We start from the raw sequence: 20,601 nt of genomic DNA on the forward strand, positions 1-20,601 counted from the left end.
GAGAAGCCATTGCAATAAGAACCCCTTACACCGCAACTAGAGAGTAGCCCCCACTTGCCACAACTAAAAAAAGCCCACATAGCAATGAAGATCCAGCACGGCAAAAAATAAAATAATAAATATTCATAAATATATAAAATGGAAATTAAAAAAAATTTAATGGCATCATTAAATTTATCAGCAAGGATGAAGCATTCAGTAAACTGCTGGGAAAACAGGTTAGCTATTTGAAGGAAAAACAATCAGTGTATTATCTTCACATATGAGTAAGTTCCATATGGATCCAAGAATTATATATAAAAATGGAAGCATAAAAGCCAAATTAAAAGAAAGATTACGGAGTTTTCTGTATAACTGTATGCAAACAAATTTTAAAACTTGAATTAAAACAAAGGTTAAAAACTCCAAAAACCCAAAGGAGAATTTACCAGGTGAATCCCAAAAGACAGGTGGGAAGCATGTTCCAGGACAAGTCTGACCCCAAATGCCCTTCCTTCCACAGTCTTTAGTCAAATCTGTCTGCTGCTCCAGCTGGCCCCTAAAGCAGAAATGCAAATAATAAACATTAGGCTCAGATTAGGCAGTATATGGAGAAGGCAATGGCACCCCACTCCAGTACTCTTGCCTGGCAAATCCCATGGATGGAGGAGCCTGGTAGGTTGCAGTCCATGGGGTTGCTAAGAGTTGGACATGACTGAGTGACTTCAATTTCACTTTTCACTTTCATTCATTGGAGAAGGAAATGGCAACCCACTCCAGTGTTCTTGCCTGGAGAATCCCAGGGACGGGGGAGCCTGGTGGGTTGCCATCTATGGGGTCGCACAGAGTCGGACACGAATGAAGCGACTTAGCAGCAGCAGCAGTATTAGCATTCAAAACACACCTTGAAAAAGACAAACCAGCTGTTGAAAAGGACTAGAAAGAAAGAGGTCAGAAAAGTGAGAGGTCACCAATGAATTCTCAGGATACTAGATGAACACCAGGCATCCTCAGTTAGAAAATACACAGCAGGGACTTTCCTGGCAGTCCAGTGGTCAAGACTTTGCCTTCCAACACGGCAGACACGGGTTTAAACCCTGGTGGGGGAACTGAGATTCCACACCGTGGGGCAACCTTGCACCACAGCTACAGAGTCTTCTAGCCAAAACTAAGACCAGGCACAGCCAAATAAATAAATAAATATATATATTTTAAAGTGTTAGCCCTCACCTCCTCTGTGCAGGCCAGCAAATCTTCATTGAAAGTGCCAAAACTTCTCTTGGAAACTGACAAGAGTATGGTTGGAAGAATAAATGGCCAGGAAAAATACATAATTCAGGTTGGGGTGGAAGAGCAGGAAATGAAGTGAAAGTCGCTCAGTCGTGTGTGACTTTTTTCGACCCCATGGACTATCCATGGACAGTCCATGGAATTCTCCAGGCCAGAATACTGGAGTGGGTAGCCTTTCCCATCTCCAGGGGATCTCCCCAACCTGACCCAGGGATCAAACCCAGGGATCCCACATTGCAGGTAGATTCTTTACCAGCTAGCTGAGCCACAAAGTAAGGTCCAGAGAACAGGAGTGGAGAAGAATTATCTGCCTGGTTATAAAAACCTATTTTAGATCAATAATGATTAAAAAAACAAACAAACAACAACTGGAGTACAGATCCAAAGAGAAAACTACATATAAATTATGCAGAAGAGGACCAAGCTTGAGATCAAATTATATGAGAGACTGTACTATGTGATGAGTAAGCTTATTTAATAAATCTCATCAGAATACTGAAGATTGAATCTGAAAAGAAAATTAGATTCGTATCTTACCCTACTGTCCAAAATGAAAGTTCAATATTTAAAAATAAGACACCATAGAGGAAAAAGCAGTGCCGTCAGAATTTGCATACTTTGAAGTATGTGGGGGTGGGGTGGGGCAGTGGGAAGTGAAGGAAAGAGCACTTGCTGATTGCCTGTTGAATGAACATGTAGTTCCTTATTAAGACTCACAGCAACCTTGGGAGACAGGTATTACCCTCAACTTTTAGATAAGGAAACAGGCATAAAGAACCGTTTGTCAACTTTTAAAAAAGCACGATGTGAGGGTTGCAAGTGAAGTTTTATTTGGGGCAAAATGAGGACTGCAACCCGGGAGAGAACACTTCAGATAGCTCTGAGAAACTGCCTCAAAGAGGCAGGGGGGATAGGACAGTATAGATGTGATTTTGGTGAAGGGAGAGTACATGCAATCTGCATACATTTTTTGCAGAAGGTTTCTGCTAATCACAAGGAGCAGTTGTCACCCTGAAGGATTTTAGTTCTTTTCTAGATCTGAGTAGATACAAGAATTGGGCTTATAAAAATGATTCCCAAGAATATCTGACTATGTGAAGACCTGTTCTGCCAGTTTCCCCCCCACACCCCCCAAAATCACAGATGCTTCATTCCTGCTCTCCACCTTGAACTCCTTTCAGGGGGGGTGTTGAAAGTCAGCAGCACATGATTTAATTCTTGTAGAGGTAGATGACAAGCACCCATGGGAAGTGCCAATTTGTAGCTGACACTTGTTACTCTCTTGAAGTCAAGTGGGGAGCCATCAGAAGGAACTCACTGTGTCTGACTCCATGTCCTGTCTTGCCCAGCTACTGCCCACCAGCCCAAGGTCCCCAAGGCAGATGGGGCTGCCAAGTTCAGTGGCAGGCCAGTCCTAGACATGCCTGGGATGGTAGAAAGTGAAACAAGATAGAGCCAAGGCTGAGGACAAGGCAGCTGCCCTGTGGTACAGAGTCAATGAGTCTGGCCAGGAGATGGGAAGTACCCCCAATTGACATTTATTGAATAAATGAATTTACTTATCTGTTCAATATGTGTATTTATTCATTAGCTCAAAAGAAAACTTGAAGCCTGGGGAAAGGAGATTTATCTAGCTTGTTCTGCTAGGAAGACAAGAACTTCACATTTTTCACCAGTTGTAGTTGAAACATTCCATTTGGGAAACTGGGTCAAGCCACATCACCGTGTGTTAATTCTAAGTTGTGATTCTAGCAACCTGTGTAAAGATGAGAGAAAGGGCCAGCGCTTGCGTTTCCAACAGCAGCAAACGTGCCTTTGATGACACTTCCAATTGCATACATCTTGGCGGCTTACAAAGAAGTGTTCACACCCACAGTTAGAGAAACCCGCCTCCAAGGAAGGTCATGTTATTATCCCAGTCTGTGGATGAGGAAATGAAGGCTCTAGAAGGTGCAAGGACCGGCTCAGTGGTTGGCAGCAGAGCAGAAACTGGAATCCCTGGATGTGCACGAACTGATCACCACTATGGCATAGGCTTGGTTACCTTGGTTACCCAGCTTAAAAGGATAATGCTGGAGAATGTCTTGCCTGCTTTCATCTGCCTCTGTCTCCCCTGGGGTGCTCATGTGGATCTGAGGTTCTGGGGGGAGGGTCCCATCTATACATTGCACCTCATTCCCATCCAAAGCCAGTTTGGAAGGAAAGATAAGGAGTGCAGCAGCCTCAACCCTGAAGACTTATGAAGCCCCAGGAACTGATTGCATCCCAGGATCTGGAAGCACAGCCTGGATGCTGGAACCCACCCTGGAGCTGCAGAGAGCTGGCCAGAGAACCTGGGTCAAGTTCAGCCTCAGACCAGGAGTGATGACCTGCAGCGATGGGCTGCTGCACAGGTGAGGGAGAACCTGCTATTTATGAATCACCTCTACATGATAGGTTCACACGTTATCAATAATTCCCACAGCATCTCCTGCTACTCTTCCTATTATTCTTGTGGTGCTGATGATGGAGCAGTACCTTGGAGAGTGACATCCAATGCTGCCTCTTGAAGCTGATTGTTGATAGTCCTGCGTATGTGCAGGAGGGAGGACCATCAGGCAGAACCAAGCTGCAGCCTGGAGCACCAGTCACCATAAAGACCTCGTGAGGACCCAGCACCTGGTACCTCCAGAAACAGGGAACTATGGTCTCCTTGATCCCTGAAGGCTTTCCAAGCATGCCTCTTACTCTTCCTCCCAGGAGCAAAACGGAGCGTCTGATACAAGCAATGAGATTAGAGAAAGAACCTAAGATTGTGCCTACCAGCCTCTGCCAAGTGTTCTCCCCTTTGACCCCCGTGCATGCGAGCACCTGTTTTCCCCCAGTCCACGCCCCCATGCTGCTGACTGTGGCAGGCTCTGTCTTGGTTGGACATGGCTGTAGTTTGAGGTGGGTAAGCCCATGGGCTTCTCTGGTGGTTCAGATGGTAAAGAATCTGCCTGTAGTATAGGAGACCCAGGTTTGACCCCTGGGTCAGGAAGATCCCCTGGAGAAGGAAATGACTACCCACTCTAGTATTCTTACCTGGAGAATCTCATGGACAGAAGAACCTGGTGGGCTACAGTCCATGGGGTTACAAAGAGTTGGACACAACTGAGTGTTTAATACTAAGCTCAGTTTAAAGTACCGAGAAACCAGATTGTGGCTGCAGAGTCAAGATGCTTTACCCAGCTATTTTACCATTCCAAGTTGCTTCATTCAGATATTGATCTGGCTCTATGTTTTAAAAAAATATTTTGACCCCAACACATGGCATATGGGATCTTAGTTCCCCAAACAGGGACCAAATCCATGCTCCCTGCATTGAGATCGTGGAGTCTTAACCAGTGCACCACAAGGGAAGTCCCTGATCTGGCTCACTGGTGACTCCTTTGTCATAGGATCCATGGGGGAAAGGGCTGGATTGATTTTCATCTTTGCGGTTAGTGATAAGCCCTGAGATTCTATTGTGGGAAAGTGTGAGGAGGAGAGCAGGAACCAGAGGTGGCACAGAGGCAGACATTCACATCCTGCATTAGTTCGCGCCCCTGAGATATGGGGTAGCTGCTCCTCTGCTCCCAAACTCCTCACTGTTTCACCAACCGAATCCATGGGAGTCTGATAGTCCCCATCTGAGCTCCATCCACGCATTGTGCTCTGACCCACTTGGTCAGCACCATCACTACATTTAGAATATCCCTACTCAGTTCCTACATTTGTGGCTCACTCCCTGCTGGCAATGTCAAGGTTGAATAATAGAATCTGGAAGGAGTTTCAGAGGTCACCTGGCTCAGCCCTTCTTCTGGAGAAGGACCCATCTGAACTTGGCTTTTGTGTCTTGCAGCTTGGAGCAACCTCTCCTGTAACTCGGCATCTCTGTTTCTTCTAAAATGTGTTTTTTTAGACAAGAAACCTATTTGCCTGATACTTATGTCTGGCACAGGTGCCTTCTGTGCCCTACACACATTTCAGGCAGCCCTCCCCCACTCTCAGGGAACACCAACCCTCTGATCCCTTGGGCCATAGGAGTCAGATGGTATTTTATCATCGGGCAGATAGGCAGAGCACCAAAGATTTGATGCTTTTGAACTGTAGTGTGGGAGAAGATGCTTGAGAGTCTCTGGGAATGCAAGATCAAACCAGTCAATCCTAAAGGAAATCAACCCTGAATATTCACTGGAAGGACTGATTCAGAAGCTGGAGCTTCAATACTTTGGCCACCTGATTCGAAGAGCTGACTCATTGGAAAAGACCCTGATGTTGGGAAAGATTGTGGGCAAGTGGAGAAGGAGATGACAGAGGATGAGATAGTTGGATGGCATCACTAACTCAATGGACATGAGTTTGAGCAAACTGGGAGATAGTGAAGGACAGGAAAGCCTGGCGTGCTGCAGTCCATGGGGTTACAAAGAGTTGGACACAACTTGGTGACTGAACAACAACAACTTATCGTTGAGCAAGCATGTAACAAGCATTGCCAGTTTCTTGGATGCCATAGAAATGGTTTCAAAACTCCTTGAGGCTGAGGCTGTACTCGAGCGTGGCACCCAAGAAAACATGAGCTGTCTGTGCCCAGCAGATGTTTCAGAGGGGACTGCAGGGTGTGCTGGGCACAGAGTTTTGTTTGTTGATCGCCCACTGAGTGTCTTCTATGGGCCAGCCCAGCCCTGAACTTGCTTATTGCCCAAAAATGGAAATAGGCATGCAAACAGAAAACCACAATACAGCATGACCCCTGCTAGGGAGGAGGTGTATCAGGGATGCTGAAGGCATATGGGAGGCAATGGTCAGCAGACCAGCCCTGGGATGAGCTGAGCCCCATAGGATGAGCAGAACAGCCAGTTGTGCAGGGCAGGCAGGGCGAGCAGCAGGGAGCAAGAGCTGGTGAGCTTGTTACCGAGTTGCTGCACGACAGGTCAATGAATTGTAGACGAGGTGTTGAGGCAAGAAATTCAACTTTATTTGGAAAGCCAGCAGACTGAGAAGATGGCAGACTAGTGTCCCCAAAACACCAACTTATTCGGGTCTTGGGACCAGTGTCATTTATAGAATAGAGATGGGGAGGAGGTGAGGAAGTAAAGTAAAAAGTCCATGAGTCTTGCAAAACAACTTCTTGGCCCACCTTGGGGAGGGGATGTGTTCATTTCTTCTTTTCTGCAGCCACTCACAGGTGGGCAGGGTTACAATGTCTCTCTGGACAGAAAAGCTTGGTGGGTTACAGTCCATGGGGTCACAAAAGAGTCAGACACAATTGAGTGACTAAACAACAACTAGAAGCTGAACAAAGGTTATTTGAGTTTAATAGTCAGGCGGAGGGGCAGGGTTCCCCCTGGCAGGCTGTTGTGTATGCTTACAGTTACAGACAATGACTATAATAACAAAAGCAATGAGAAGCAAAGGTTAAAGTAAAGGAAACAGATCTAACGTGGAGTCAAACTTTGCTCTTTCCTGTTACAGAAGGGCTGACGGGTTGACTGTCTTGACCTGGGTAGCACCTTGGCTGGTGTCTTCAGCGTGCCTGAGCACAGTCAATCCCCAGGAAGCATCTGGAAAGCCTGTCTTTCTGGTGTGACCCAGTCCTGGATAAGATGACACTAATAATACCCATTCACTCCTCAAGACTGCGAGGAGTCAGGAGCTAATGTATGCATGGGGCTCATTATGCAAATAATCTGTCCTTTGGCGTCACAGACCGGACTGCCAGAGCCTTCCCTCCTTCCTGCCCACTCCCAGGATTCTGGAGTGGTCTGCAGCTGCCAACACACAGCCTTGCCTTCTTCCTCCAGGCATCTGAAAGCTTGTACCTGAACACCTCTTACAAACAACTGTCTTCATTGCCAGAGTTGTCTTAAAGCGATTCTAGTTCTGAAAATGCTCAAAGTCAATTACTATTTCTCCATAAGAAATGCTAGAAAAAAATAAAGCATTGCATGTTAGGGAGGTGGCTCAGAAGATACAGGCATGCCAACTAAGGACCCTCTGAATTTCTGTAAAATGCAGATGTTGAGCTGGACAAGACCAGCCCAGCCATGCTAGGTATTGTGATTCTAGGCAGCCTAAGTCAATCAGGGCCTTCTAGTACATAAGTCAGAAATAATAAAACACGGCTCAAAGTAAGGAGTTGAAAATGGTCATTTTCAAGGTCTTGTGTGTTTATTCAATACATATGTAGGGATACCCAAGGTCAGGCACTATGCTAGCTGCAGGTGAGGTAATAGGGAGCAAAGGTGCTCCATGGGTCCCCATAAGAATCTAGTGGGAGGGATGCAACTGGGGCAGTAGTTGCACAAGGTAAGGGGTACGTGGAGGGAGAGGAAGGCAGGGTGGTGTCAGAGGGAGGCAGGGAGGTTGAAGGAGGAGGCTGTCCCCATAGTCTGGGCCCCCTCTGCCAGCTGACAACTTCCCACAGGATGTACCAGGCCCATCTCTATCTCCATCTGGAAATCTCTGCAGCACCCAGTGGATGTGGAGCACTCCTCACTCAGTGAGGAGCACCCCATCCTGGGAGGGGATATGCTCCCTATTATGGGCTCCAGGCCAGCAGGAGCATTCCCAGTGTCAGCGCACATTGATGCCTTGACCTGAACCTGCACTATTTTTAACTGGCTGTCGCCATGGCAGTACAAGAACCGCTGGGAAAGACATGGCCTTTCTGACAGCATTCAAGATGTTCGCTGCCCTCTCCTCTCAGTTAATCCCCTGTGCGCCAGAACCCAGATCATCTATATTAAATCCCAGCCTTCTCCTGGCAGAGCTGGAGCCCAGACACCTCTCTGCGCTTCCTTGTCTGTAAAGTGGGCATTTTAATAAAACAAAAACAAACAGAACACTTCCCTTCGTGGGTGTGTGTTGGGAATCAAGTTAGGTTGTTAATGTGCTGTTAATGTGCTCTTCATGGCCCACATTAGTTTCTGTTGTCCATCTTTCTCTTTTTTAAAAGTTTTATTCTTATTGTCTGAAATTCTCCAGTGATTCCACGTTACGTTTTCTCTTTGGGACTATTAGTTTTCATGGTTTAGATAGAGATCAATAATCAATTAGAAATTGGCATCTTTGGAGAAGAAATATGTTGTGTCCCTGTTTATAGAAAGGATGATCTCTGATTAAGAAATGGTGCTCTTTCATTCTCTTTCATGGGTGTGTTCATCAATAGTTTTTGTTTAGTCGCTAAGTCATGTCCAACTCTTTTATGACCCTATGATCTGTAGCCCGCTAGGCTCTTCTGTCCATAGGATTTTCCAGGCAAGAATACTGGAATAAGTTGCTGTTTCCTTCTCCAGGGGATCTGCCCAACCCAGGGATTGAACACGAGTCTCGGGATTGCAGGCAGATTCTTTACCACTGAGCCATCAGGGAAGATCTCATCAAGAGTACACTAAGCGTTATTTTATTCTGTTGTGAATATTCTGACAGTCTCTCCTAGTAGCTTACGTATCAGAGTTTTCTTTCCTCTCCTTTCATGTTTGATCTCTGTCGTGACTTTACTTAAAAGGCCCTGACGTGAGAAAGAATGAGAAGACATGAGAAGACATTCTGTCTGTTGCCCATACCTTAATGACAACACTTAATCCCCTACCCCCCACTTCTGCCCTTTACTTCTGCTTTATGGACTGATGCTTGTTAGCCTTCTACAGGTTTCCCTGTGGCAGGAAGTGATATCTTTCTGGAGAAAGGCTTCCATGGAGGCAGAGGAAGAGATACTGGGAACATGAGGCTGGGATGGAATGGCCACCTGCATGGTGTCATGGAGCGCCAGCTGGCTGGGAAGCCTGAGCTCAGGGCCCTGAGGCTGGGAAGGCTTTTGATCTGGTCTTGGTTCTGCAAACAGCCTAAGAGCCTTTAGTAGAGGGAAGGAGCACATCTGGAGGGCATACATCTTGATTATTCCTTTGGGGACATGTGGGGAAAACTGGAAGGATCTTCTCTTTTAAATTAATTTTATTGGAGTATAGTTGCTTTCCAGTAGTCAGGAATGGTTGTAAGAGTTGGACCATAAAGAAGGCTGAGCCCTGGAGAATTAATGCTTTCAAACTGTCATGCTGGAGAAGACACTTGAGAGTCCCTTGGACTGCAAAGAGATCAAACCAGTCAATCCTAAAGGAAATCAACCCTGAATATTCATTGGAAGGACTGATGCTGAAGCTCCAATACTTTGGCCACCTGATATGAAGAGCCAACTCTTTGGAAAATACCCTGATGTTGGGAAAGATTGAGGGCAGAAGGAGAAGGGGGTGTCAGAGGATGAGATGGTTAGACAGCATCAGCAACTCAGTGGACATGAATCTGAGCAAACTCTGGGAGATGGTGAAGGTCAGGGAAGCCAGGTGTGCTGTAGTCCCGGGGGGTCACAAAGAGCTGGACATGACTTAGCGACCGAATGGCACCTTTTGCTTTACGATGCTGTGTTAGTTTCTGCTGCACAGCAAAGTGAATCAGCTATACATATACATATAGCCCCTCTTTTTTCTTCCCATTTAGATCACCACAGAGCATTGGGTAGAGTTCCCTGTGCTATAGGGAACACTAGGTTATCATTGGTTATATATTTTATATGTGTATCAATACTGTATGTATGTCAATCCCAATCTCCCAGTTTATCCCATCTCCTCCCTGAGGGACCTTCTAATGGGAGAGGAAAAGACCCTGTGTTAGAGTTTCCTTAGGTTACAACACTTTGGCTTGAGATAAGAGATAGCAATCCCCAGGGGAAATGCTCTGGACTTTTGCAAAAGCTAAGCAGTAGTTGGAACTTTCAGGAGACATTCTGAGGTTTCTGTGTGGCTGAGGGACTGACTCAGCCATTCATCCTGTGCCCTCTCTCCCTTCCCCCAAGGTTATCCATGAAGGCTGGACTTGAACAATGGAGGTCTGATCTGTGTTGTCATCCTAGTCTCTTCCCCAGGCTTGTTTTTAAAAATCACTTATACTTTTTTCCTATAACACAATAATTGACACTTTATAGGAGATTTAGAAATGTAGAAAAGAACAAAGGAAAAAAAAAAAACCCTCTAATCCAATTGCTCAGAGATAATCATTCTTTGTATCATGGTATCTAGTATTTTATGCATGAATACATATTATACATGCACACATATGTGTATGCACATTTATAACATGTGTTTATTTATGGAAATGCATATTTATGCAATGTGTAATTATTTTTAGAAGAAAGGTGTCATACCATGTTTGAGAGCTCGAACTCTGGAGTCAGGCTGTGAGTGTGTGTGCTCAGTTGCTCAGTCCTGTCTGACTCTTTGGGACCCAATGAACTGTGGCCCACTAGGCTCCTCTGTGCACCATGCACAGGCTCTCCAGGCAAGAATACTGGAGCGGGTAGCCATGCCTTCCTCCAGGGGAATCTTCCTGACCGAAGGGGCGAACTTGTGGTTCCTGGGTCTCCTGCACTGGCAGGCAGGTTCTTTACTGCTGGAGCTAGGCTGCCGAGGTTCTAATCCCGACTCTGTTATGTGCTGCCTGGGTGGTCTTGATGGTAACTTTTCTGTGCCTCAGTTCCTTTATCTGTAAACAGCCAAATTGGTTGATGAAAAATAGTGTATCACTGTTGCCTGAATTTGAAGTTTTTGAGTGAGGGTCCTGTGTGTCCTTGCCACCTCCCTGTCTGGGGCGTTGAACCCCATCCAGTCTGCCTTCTTAGTCTCTGATGATCCACCATCTCTGCTGTCTCTTCAACATCTCCCGCTGTGTTGGCTCCTTTCTACCAATTAATACAATCAATTAAAATGCTGATTTCAATAATACATTCTATAAAGGGTTTGGAGAAAAAGAAACCCTCTTGTCCTGTTGGTGGGAATGTAAATTGATGCAGCCATTATGGAGAACAATAGGAAGGTTCCTTATTAAAAAAAAAAAAAAACAACTGAAAATAGAGCTACCATATGACCCAGCAATCCCACTCCTGGGCATATATCCAGAGGAAACTAATTCGAAAAGACAAATGTACCCCAATGTTCACTGCAGCACTGTTTACAATAGGCCAAATATGGAAGCAATCTAAATGTTCAACAGAGGAATGGATAAAAAAGATGTGGTAGATGGAATACTACTCAGCCATAAAAAGGATAAAATAATGTCATTTGCAGTGACATGGACAGACCCAGACATTATCATATTGAGTGAAGTAAATTGGCTAGAGAAAGACAAATATCACATGATATCACTCATACGTGGAATCTAAAATATGATAGAGATGAACTTATTTACAAAACAGAAACAGACTCACAGACATAGAAAATAAACTTATAGTTACCAAAGGGGAAAGTGGGTAGGTAGGAATAAGTTAGAATTTGGGGGATTATTAGCTCAAGGCAATGGCACCCCACTCCAGTACTCTTGCCTGGAAAATCCCATGGATGGAGGAGCCTGGAAGGCTGCAGTCCATGTGGTCGCTGAGGGTCGGACACGACTGAGTGACTTCACTTTCACTTTTCACTTTCGTGCATTGGAGAAGGAAATGGCAACCCATTCCAGTGTTCTTGCCTGGAGAATCCCAGGGACGGGGGAGCCTGGTGGGCTGCCGTCTATGGGGTCGCACAGAGTCGGACATGACTGAAGTGACTTAGCAACAGCAACTCTACATAAAATAAAGACCTACTGTATAGCACAGGGAATCATATTCAATACCTTGTAATAACCTATAATGGAAAAGAATCTGACAAAGAATATGTATGTATATGTGAATCACTCTGCTGTATACATGAAACTAACACAACATTGTAAATCAACTATACTTTAAAATAAAACAAAATAAAAAAGTATCCATTTTTAAAACATGTTCAAGTCTCTCCCATTTTAAACACACAAGCAAGAAACCTTGCTGAAAGCATGATCTCCTTCCTTTGCTAGCCACACTTCCTAAGGATTGTCTATATGCATTATCTAACTTCATCTCCCTGTCTCAATCTCAGTCTGTTTGCTCTCCCACCACCCCACTGAGATTGCTTGGGACCTGATTCCCAGTGGCATCCTTGTCGCCTTATTCACAAGGCACTTCTGTCTTCATTCTCCCAGGGCCGCTTGCACTTGGCGCCACTGCTTGCTCCCTCTTTCCCTTGTCCTCTTGGATCACACTCTCTGCTTCCCACTTCTTTCTCATGCTCCCTGGACCCCCTCCCATCTCGCCTCTGCTCATCCTTTGCTGGTCTTTGTGAGTGTCTCTCCTTGGATGTGCTTTTCCTCAGCCTTCCCTCCTTGTTTTTTCTCCTCTCTGAGACTCTGGCTAAACGCACCCATATTCTTCATTATTTCGTAAATATGGACAATTCTCAATTCTCTGTCTCTTATTTAAATTTGTTTATTTATTTGGCTGTGCCAGGTCTTAGTTGTTGCACAAGGGATCTTTGATCTTTGTTGTAGCACGCGGGATCTAATTCTCTGACCCAGGATGCAAACCCAGACCCTCTGGGAGTGTGGAGCCTTTAGCCATTGGGCCGCCAGGGAAATCCCTTAAATCTCTCTCTTTTCATTCAAGCTGCTCTCCTGAGCCCCTGATCCATATGCCCACCTGGACACTTCCATTAAGACATCCCGCAGTGACTTCTCTGGCAGTCCAGTGGTTAAGACTCTGTGCTTCCAATGCAGGGGCCTGGGTTCAATTCCTGGTCCAGGAATTAAGATCCCACATGTCACAGGACTTGGCCCAGGAAAAACAAAAAACAAAAAGAGACATCCCTTAGAGTCATAAAATCAATGTGTCTCAGATAAAATTAAACATCTTCCCTGGAGATACAGCCCTCCCCTTTGGTTTCTATCTTTGGAAAGGGTCAGACTCATCTCCCTGTTAAAGTGACAGTGACTCATCTTGAAAGAAATCAAAGCAGTGTTACATTAGTGGTTGAATTTTTGGAATAAGAAGATGGAAGCGGGCAGGGGCATCCAGACTTTCTGATGTCATGAAAATCACAGGTACTGTTGTGTTTTGTACTCTTGTCCTGTGCGAGGCAGACCGTGATGCTTGAGAGATCATCAACAACTTATAATTACTAAGTGGATGGAAACTCATGGGGCTGAGAGGAATCGCTTTTCACAAAGTTGCTTTAGCTGGAAGAGAAAGCCCATGTGGTCTACCTGCAGCCCAGACAGGAGTCTGTGGTCTTCAGCACATTTCTAGTGGTACAGAGAAGCCACCCCAGACCCTCTCCTCTTCCCAGTTCGATCTCCATGGGGGACCCCTAGGCACAGCCATCAAAGATGCCCCTGTCATGAACTGGGAATTTGGGGCCCAGGTAAAAGGGCATTTGACCTGACATTGTTTTTCTTCACGTTCCAGGTCCCCATCCTTAGGCATCTTTGGAAAGGAGTGGGAGTTCCATGTTGCTTACAGAGGACTGCCTTACATCTGGCTGCGATCCCAGGCCTTGAAGACACAGGAAAGCGTGGGTGGATGTAGTTACCAATATCCTAGGCAGGGAACTGCTCTCTTTAAAAACATAATTTATTACAGAAAAATTGAAGTGTACTAAGAGAGAGAACAAGGCAAAAGAATCTCCATGTGTCCAACCCCCAACTTCAGCTCAATCCTGTCACAGATAAGTCTCCTTCCCTCCAGCACGGCTTTTGTTTGTTGGTTTGGGGTTGCTGCACTATCATTTTTTAATTGTTGCAGTCATTCTTTTTTAAAATTTGCTTTAAAAATTAATTTTGGCCACACTGTTTAGCTTGCAGGATCTTTGTTCCCCCACCAAGGACTGAACTCATTCTTCTTGCAGAGGAAGTGTGGAGACTTAACCACTGGACTACCAGTGGAAGTCTCAGTCATTCTTTTCTTTAAAAAGCTTTTTATTTTTCTTTATTTATTATCTACTTATTTATTTATTGAAGTATAGTTGATTTACAATATCATGTTGGTTTCAGGTCTACAGTACAGTGATCCCACTTTATATATATAAAACTTTTAAGATTCTCTTCCCTTCTAGGTTATTATAAAATATTGAGCAGAGTTTCCTGTGCTATATCAAGATCATTTGAAAGCAGGGTTTCTCAGACTTTTTGGTATCAGGACTCCCTTGCACTTTACAAAAACATGAAGGACCCCCCAAAAGTTTTGGTTTATGTGAGTTACATTTTTGATACTTAGATATTAAAACTGAGAAACTTTAAAATATTTACTTATTAATATATTTAAACATTATAACACACTTCTTTCTTGTTAACATAAATGATATGCTTTTTAGTGAAAAATAACTATACATAACTAGTAAGAAGAGTGACATTATTTTAAAGTTTTACAAGTCTCTCCATTGTCTGGTTAACAGAAGATAATTGGATTTTCACTAGCATATAGCTGAGTTCTTGTGTTTGCTTCTGCATTCAATTGCTTGCAATATGTTTTTTGGTTGAGACACAAGAAGGAAATCTGACCTTGCCCAGGTATGCAGTTAGAAAACAAGGGCATATTTTCATAGGCTTTTCAGATATTTGTGGATATTTTTCTTTGATATTATACCTGATAAGCACTGGTTTCTTAAATTTGTTAGTTGCACTGTGGAATTTGAAATTATATCAGTGAGCTTTTTGTAAGTTGGTAACATTAAAACCCATTGTTCTCTCTTGCACTTTGATTTGTTTTTTCACTCAGACATGATTTTTTGTCTCATCATGACTTGAAAGTGAAGTGAAAGTGATAGTCTCTCAGTTGTGTCCGACTCTTTTTGACCCTATGGACTGTAACCTGTCAGGTTCCTCTGTCCATGGGATTCTCCAGGCAAGAATACTGGAGTAAGTAGCCATTCCTTTCTCTAGGGGATTGAATCTGGGTCTCCTGCATTGAAGGAGGATTCTTTACTGTCTGAGCCACCAGGGAAGTCCCAGTGGGTTATCATGCCTTAGTTATTTGAAAAATATTAGTTGACTAAGTTATGTAGATTTTTCAAATGTTTAATGACATATTACACAATATCAAAAACTTATATTTGTTAATATCATCACCAATTTCATCTGAATGTCTACATTCTGGCCAGTTGGCAGACATGTTACTTATATTTGAATTTTCACTTGGAAGTTTGTGATTGGCATCAAATTTTGTCCATTCTTTAACTTAAAGTGACACCTGACTGTTCATTTTGGGGACAAAGTCTGCCAGACAGACCCAGAATTGACTGTAATTCATCTGTTAGTCAGTTTTGCAAGTAAACATCAATCTCCACGGAAACAGCAGCTAGTTCAGCTCAAAACTCAAAATCACAAGCATGTTTCCATGAGACAGCTCTCATCCTTTGAGATGCAGCAAAAGTGTTTTATGGATACTTCATATTTTGTCACAAAGAATCTTAAAAAGGTATACACTAAGGACTTCCCTGGCAGTCCAGAGGTTAAGACTTCATGCTTTCAAAGCAGGGAGTGAGGGTTCCATCGTTGCTTAAGGAACCAAGATCCCATGTGCTGTGTGGCTTGGCAAAAAAAAAAAAACAAACAACACAAAACAAAAAAATATGTGCACTAAAAGATCAAGATTTAACAGATTCAACAGCTTTTATTGCTTCATATGGTACATTCTTATGTGAAATTGGCCTTTTAACAAATGGTCACTATATGGCAGTAAAGAATACAATGACTAGGCCAGTTTGGCGTCTCTCTCTTGGTTTGTGCTTTAGCACTACTGTTGCGTCGTCAGTGCAAATCTCAAAGCAATGCAAAAGAAAAATAATATTTTAATATTATTTAAAAAAAGCTTCATTCTGCACACCCCTGAATGAGTCTCAGGGATTCCCCTTAAAGGTCTGTAGACCTCACTTTGAGACCTGTTGTTTTTAAGCAAATTCCAGACATCATAACATTTGTTGTTGTTGTTGTTTAGTTGCTAAGTCATGCCTGACTCTTGCAGTTCCACAAACTGTAGCTCACCAGGCTCCTTTGTCCATGGGATTTCCTAGGCAAGAATACTGGAGTGGGTTGACATTTCCTTTTCCAGGGGATCTTCCTGACCCAGGGATGGAACCTGTGTCTCCTGCATTGGCAGGCAGATTCTTTACCATTTACCTGTAAATAATTAATATGTATTCCTAACAAACATAGAATTTAAAAAATAACCTCAACACTAATATCACATGTAGCACAGTTAATAACTTGTTCTTAATATCATCTAATATCCAGTCTGTATCCAAATTTTCCTTAATGTCTCAAAATATTTTTTTACAACTGCCTTGTCTGAATCAAGAGGCAAATGATGTCCACACATTGTAGTTTTTGGTACGTCTCTTAAAAAGAACTATTTTAGTGTTCCTTTCTGTTTCCATTTTTTATTCCACTTTTTTGGTTGAAGTCATGGGATCATTTGTGCTGTAAAATTTCTAGCATTCTGGATTTGGCTGATAGCATCTGTGCAGCATCATTTAATGTGGCATTTGGTCTCCCACATTTCGGTAAGCAGCTTAGCTCTAGAGCAGGGTTTCTCAGCCCTACACTGTTGACATTTTGGAGCAGTTCTTGACGGTGGGGAGCTTCCTATACACAGTTGGGATGGCTATTTAGTAGCACCCCAGGCCTTTCACACTGGACGCAATTAGCATTTCCCCACTCCCAAGCCGTGACAACAAAAATCATCTCCAGACACTGTCAAATGTTCCTTGGGTGAGGGTAAATCACCCCCAGTTGAGAACCATTGATGTAGAGGCTCTAGAAGTATGACTAGAGGACAGTTTTTATAATAATAAGAATAAGTCATCAGCAGCTCAGAGTATTATTACATCTTATCAGGAGGCACATAATGTCTGATTGTCCCACTTTTCATGATGTTAAGACTGATCTATGAATTCAGGGCTTGTCAATCTAATCATCAGCTCAAAAGCTCTCCAACTGCCCTCCTAAAAAGGTTAGCATCTGCTCATGACTGCAGCCTTGATCCACTATTTCATTAGAGATAACAAAGTAGTCATTTTTTTCTAATTCAATCACTTGCTTCTGTCTTTACTAGCTGGAATACTTCTTGAAAGATGAATTTTCCCCAATTAACTACTTGTTGTTGTTCAGTTGCTAAGTCCTGTCCAACTCTGCGACCCCATGGACTGCAGCACGCCAGGCCTATTTGTCCTTCACTATCTCCCGGGGTTTGCTCAAACTCATGTCCATTGGGTCAGTGATGCCATTCAACCATCTCATCCTCAATCCCCTTCTCCTCCTGCCCTCAATCTTTCCGAGCATCAGGGTCTTTTTTAATGAGTCAGCTCTTCACATCAGGTGGCCAAAGTATTGGAGCTTCAGCTTCAGCATCAGTCCTTCCAGTGACTATTCAGGGTTGATTTCCTTTAGGACTGACTGACTTGATCCCCTTGCAGTCCAAGGGACTCTCGAGTGTCTTCTCCAGCACCACAGTTAACTACTTGGTTACCCTGAAGTACTGTCCATACAAACTAAAGCAAGAGCTGTGTCTGATTTTTTTCTTTCTTTGATAATATATTTTTGATTATACACACACACACACACACACACACACACACACACACATATTTGTCCTTTATCACAGGTTCTTGAGTGATAGGAGTGTTTTTTTGTCCATAACAATCTCTTCTGATCACACTGGAGTTTATACTAATTAGTTGACTTAGGGTGGGCCTCCTTCAAAGTCTCAGGATGGGGCTGATCCCCAGAAAGACCAAGTGATTAGAAGTGGGAACTTTCAGCCCTGCCCTCCAACCTGAGGGGCTGAAGAGTGAGCTCTATAAAAGCCTTCAAACAATGAGATTCAAAGCGTTTCTGAGTTGGTGAACACACAGAAGTGCTGGGAGGTGGGGCATGGATGCCCCCTGCCCTCTCCCATACCTTACCTCTTCCACTTGGCTCTTCCTGAGCTGCATCTTTTACAACAAACATAAAGAAAGTTGGTTCCAGAGTTTGGTGAGTCATTCTGGCCAATTATCAAACGTGAGAAGAACTTTCTGGCAAACTCCCCATTTTCCACTGATTGGTCAGAAGTCCCGGTGGCGATGGACTGGTAACAAGCATCTGAAATTGTGGTGTCATCTTCTGAGACTGAGCCCCAAAACTGTAAAGTCTATGCTGACTCTGGGAGTGAGCATCAGAATGGAATGTGATCTTCTGACATCCAGTTGGTGTCTGGAGAATCAGAGAATGAATTGCTAATACTGGGGAAAATAACCCACAATGTGCGTTCATTCTTTTCGTTCTTTCTTCTTCTTCTGTTCAGTTGCTAAGTTGTGTTCGACTCTTTGTGACCCCATGGACTGCAGCATATCAGGCTTCCCTGCCCTTCACTATCTCCCGGGGTTTGGTCAAACTCATGTCTGTTGAGTTGGTGATGCTATGTAACCACTTCATCCTCTGCTGCCCCCTTCTCCTTTTGTCTTCAGTCTTTCCCAGCATCAGGGTTTCTTCTAATGAGTTGGTTCTTCGCATCAGGTGGCTAAAGTATTGGAGAGTTTTAGGATCAATTCTTCCAATGAATATTCAGAGTTGATGTCCTCTAGGATTGACTGGTTTGACCTCCTAATATCTAGCTAAATAAAAATGCATATATCCTCTGACTCAGAAATAATTTCACTCCTAAATATACACTTTATATTATTGTACATTTAAATGAAATATATCAAAGGTCATTATGTATTTTAACACAGATTGTAATAGCAAAAGATTGGAAACAAAAACTTAAATGTTTATCAACAAAGGAATTGCTAAAAATAATATTGCATATGTTACATGTATTCAAACAAGGGAAAGCTATGAAAATTATGCAACCATATGAAGAATGACAATGTTCTTTCCTTTAATAAGAAAATAAATTATATATTAAATATAATATTAATATATGAAAATATTACAAGACATCTGGTTAAGTGAAAAAGACATGGTAGAAAATTGTGTGCATATCATGCTAAAATTTTATGGGGGAGAAAAAGAAAACATAAAAGTATAGGGACTTCCCTGGTGATCCAGTAGTTAAGATTCTGTGCTTCCACTGCAGCGAGCATGGGTTGGATCCTTGGTTGGAGAAACTAAGATTCCATACGCTATGTGATGCAGCCAGGAAAAAAAAAAGTGTAGATGGCTTCTGGAAGGATATATGAACAACTTGTAAAACAGGATGGATTTGGGGAGAAGGATTTGGGCAGCTAGGAGGAGGAAAGGGGAATATACTTAATTTGTATTCTATACCCTCTTGTAATTTCTTTACATTTATAATAAAGCATTACTTCTTTTAAATTTAGATTTTCTAAGAATATTTAATGACATGGGGAAGCATTTTTCTCAACACCATCCCTGATTCTTCCACTTGAATAGCTCAGAACAATCCAAAACTCAACATGTCAAAATCTACACTCCAGATTCTGCCCAGAATCTGCTACAGCCACTGTCTGCCTCACGTCAGTTGACAGCAACTCTATTCCTGAAGCTGTTCAGGCTGGAAGTCACAGATTTATCTATGGCTTCTCTCTCTCACATCCTGCATCAGATTCCGGCCACACTGATTTCTTGCTAGTTCTACGAAATGCCAAGCGCCATCCAGTCTTTGGGCTGTTGTCCTGGCTGTGCTGCCCTCCCTGGAACGGTTCTCCCTGAAACTTGCATGCTTCACCCCATCTCTTTGCTCAAGTCTGTGTCCATAAATGCATAAATGTGTGTTCCTCTCTGAGAAGGAACTAGATCTCTACCCAGCACTCCTGACCTCCTTTGCATAAAAAAAAAATTACATGGGGAAATCCCTGGTGGTCTAGTACTTAGGACTCTGTGCTTTTACTGCTGAGGGCCCGAGTTCCAACTTTGATTGGGGAACTAAGATCCTGCCAAGCACGTGGTGTGGCCAAAAAATTTTAAAAAGCTGGTTTTAAGACAAAAAAATACAGGGTATCCATGACTTTTTAGCATAATGTCAAACTTCCTTTTTATATTTGTTGTCTATCTCTTCCTACCTGACTAAGCTTCTTGAGGGCATTAACTTTGGCTCATTTTGTTCATTGATGTTGCCTTCATGACAATGTCTAGCATATAATAAGCCCACAATACTCTTTGGCTGAATGAATGAATTTATTAATCTAAAGTTCACAGAGCATAATATAAATTGCACCTATAGTATAATAAGAGTTTTGTAACAAAAATATATTTAAAATATTTAAAGTTTTTTTAAAAGATGTTGCATTGTGGATATTTGCATATTTTGCAGGATATTTTCCTCTTTTTGCCCATGAAAGACTATTCTGTCATTGATCGCTCAGCTTCTTCTCCTTCTCCAACTTCTCAGGGAAAGAATGCATCTGCTTAGTTCAGATTTTTCCAGGAAGAACTGGGAAATGGGCAAAAAGAAAAGATGAACTGAAGGAAGTAAAACAAGTCTAATTAATTTAACAC

This window comes from Bison bison, unplaced genomic scaffold (assembly GCF_000754665.1).
Source record: "Bison bison bison isolate TAMUID 2011002044 unplaced genomic scaffold, Bison_UMD1.0 scf7180017864181, whole genome shotgun sequence".
Classification (NCBI taxonomy): domain Eukaryota; kingdom Metazoa; phylum Chordata; class Mammalia; order Artiodactyla; family Bovidae; genus Bison; species Bison bison.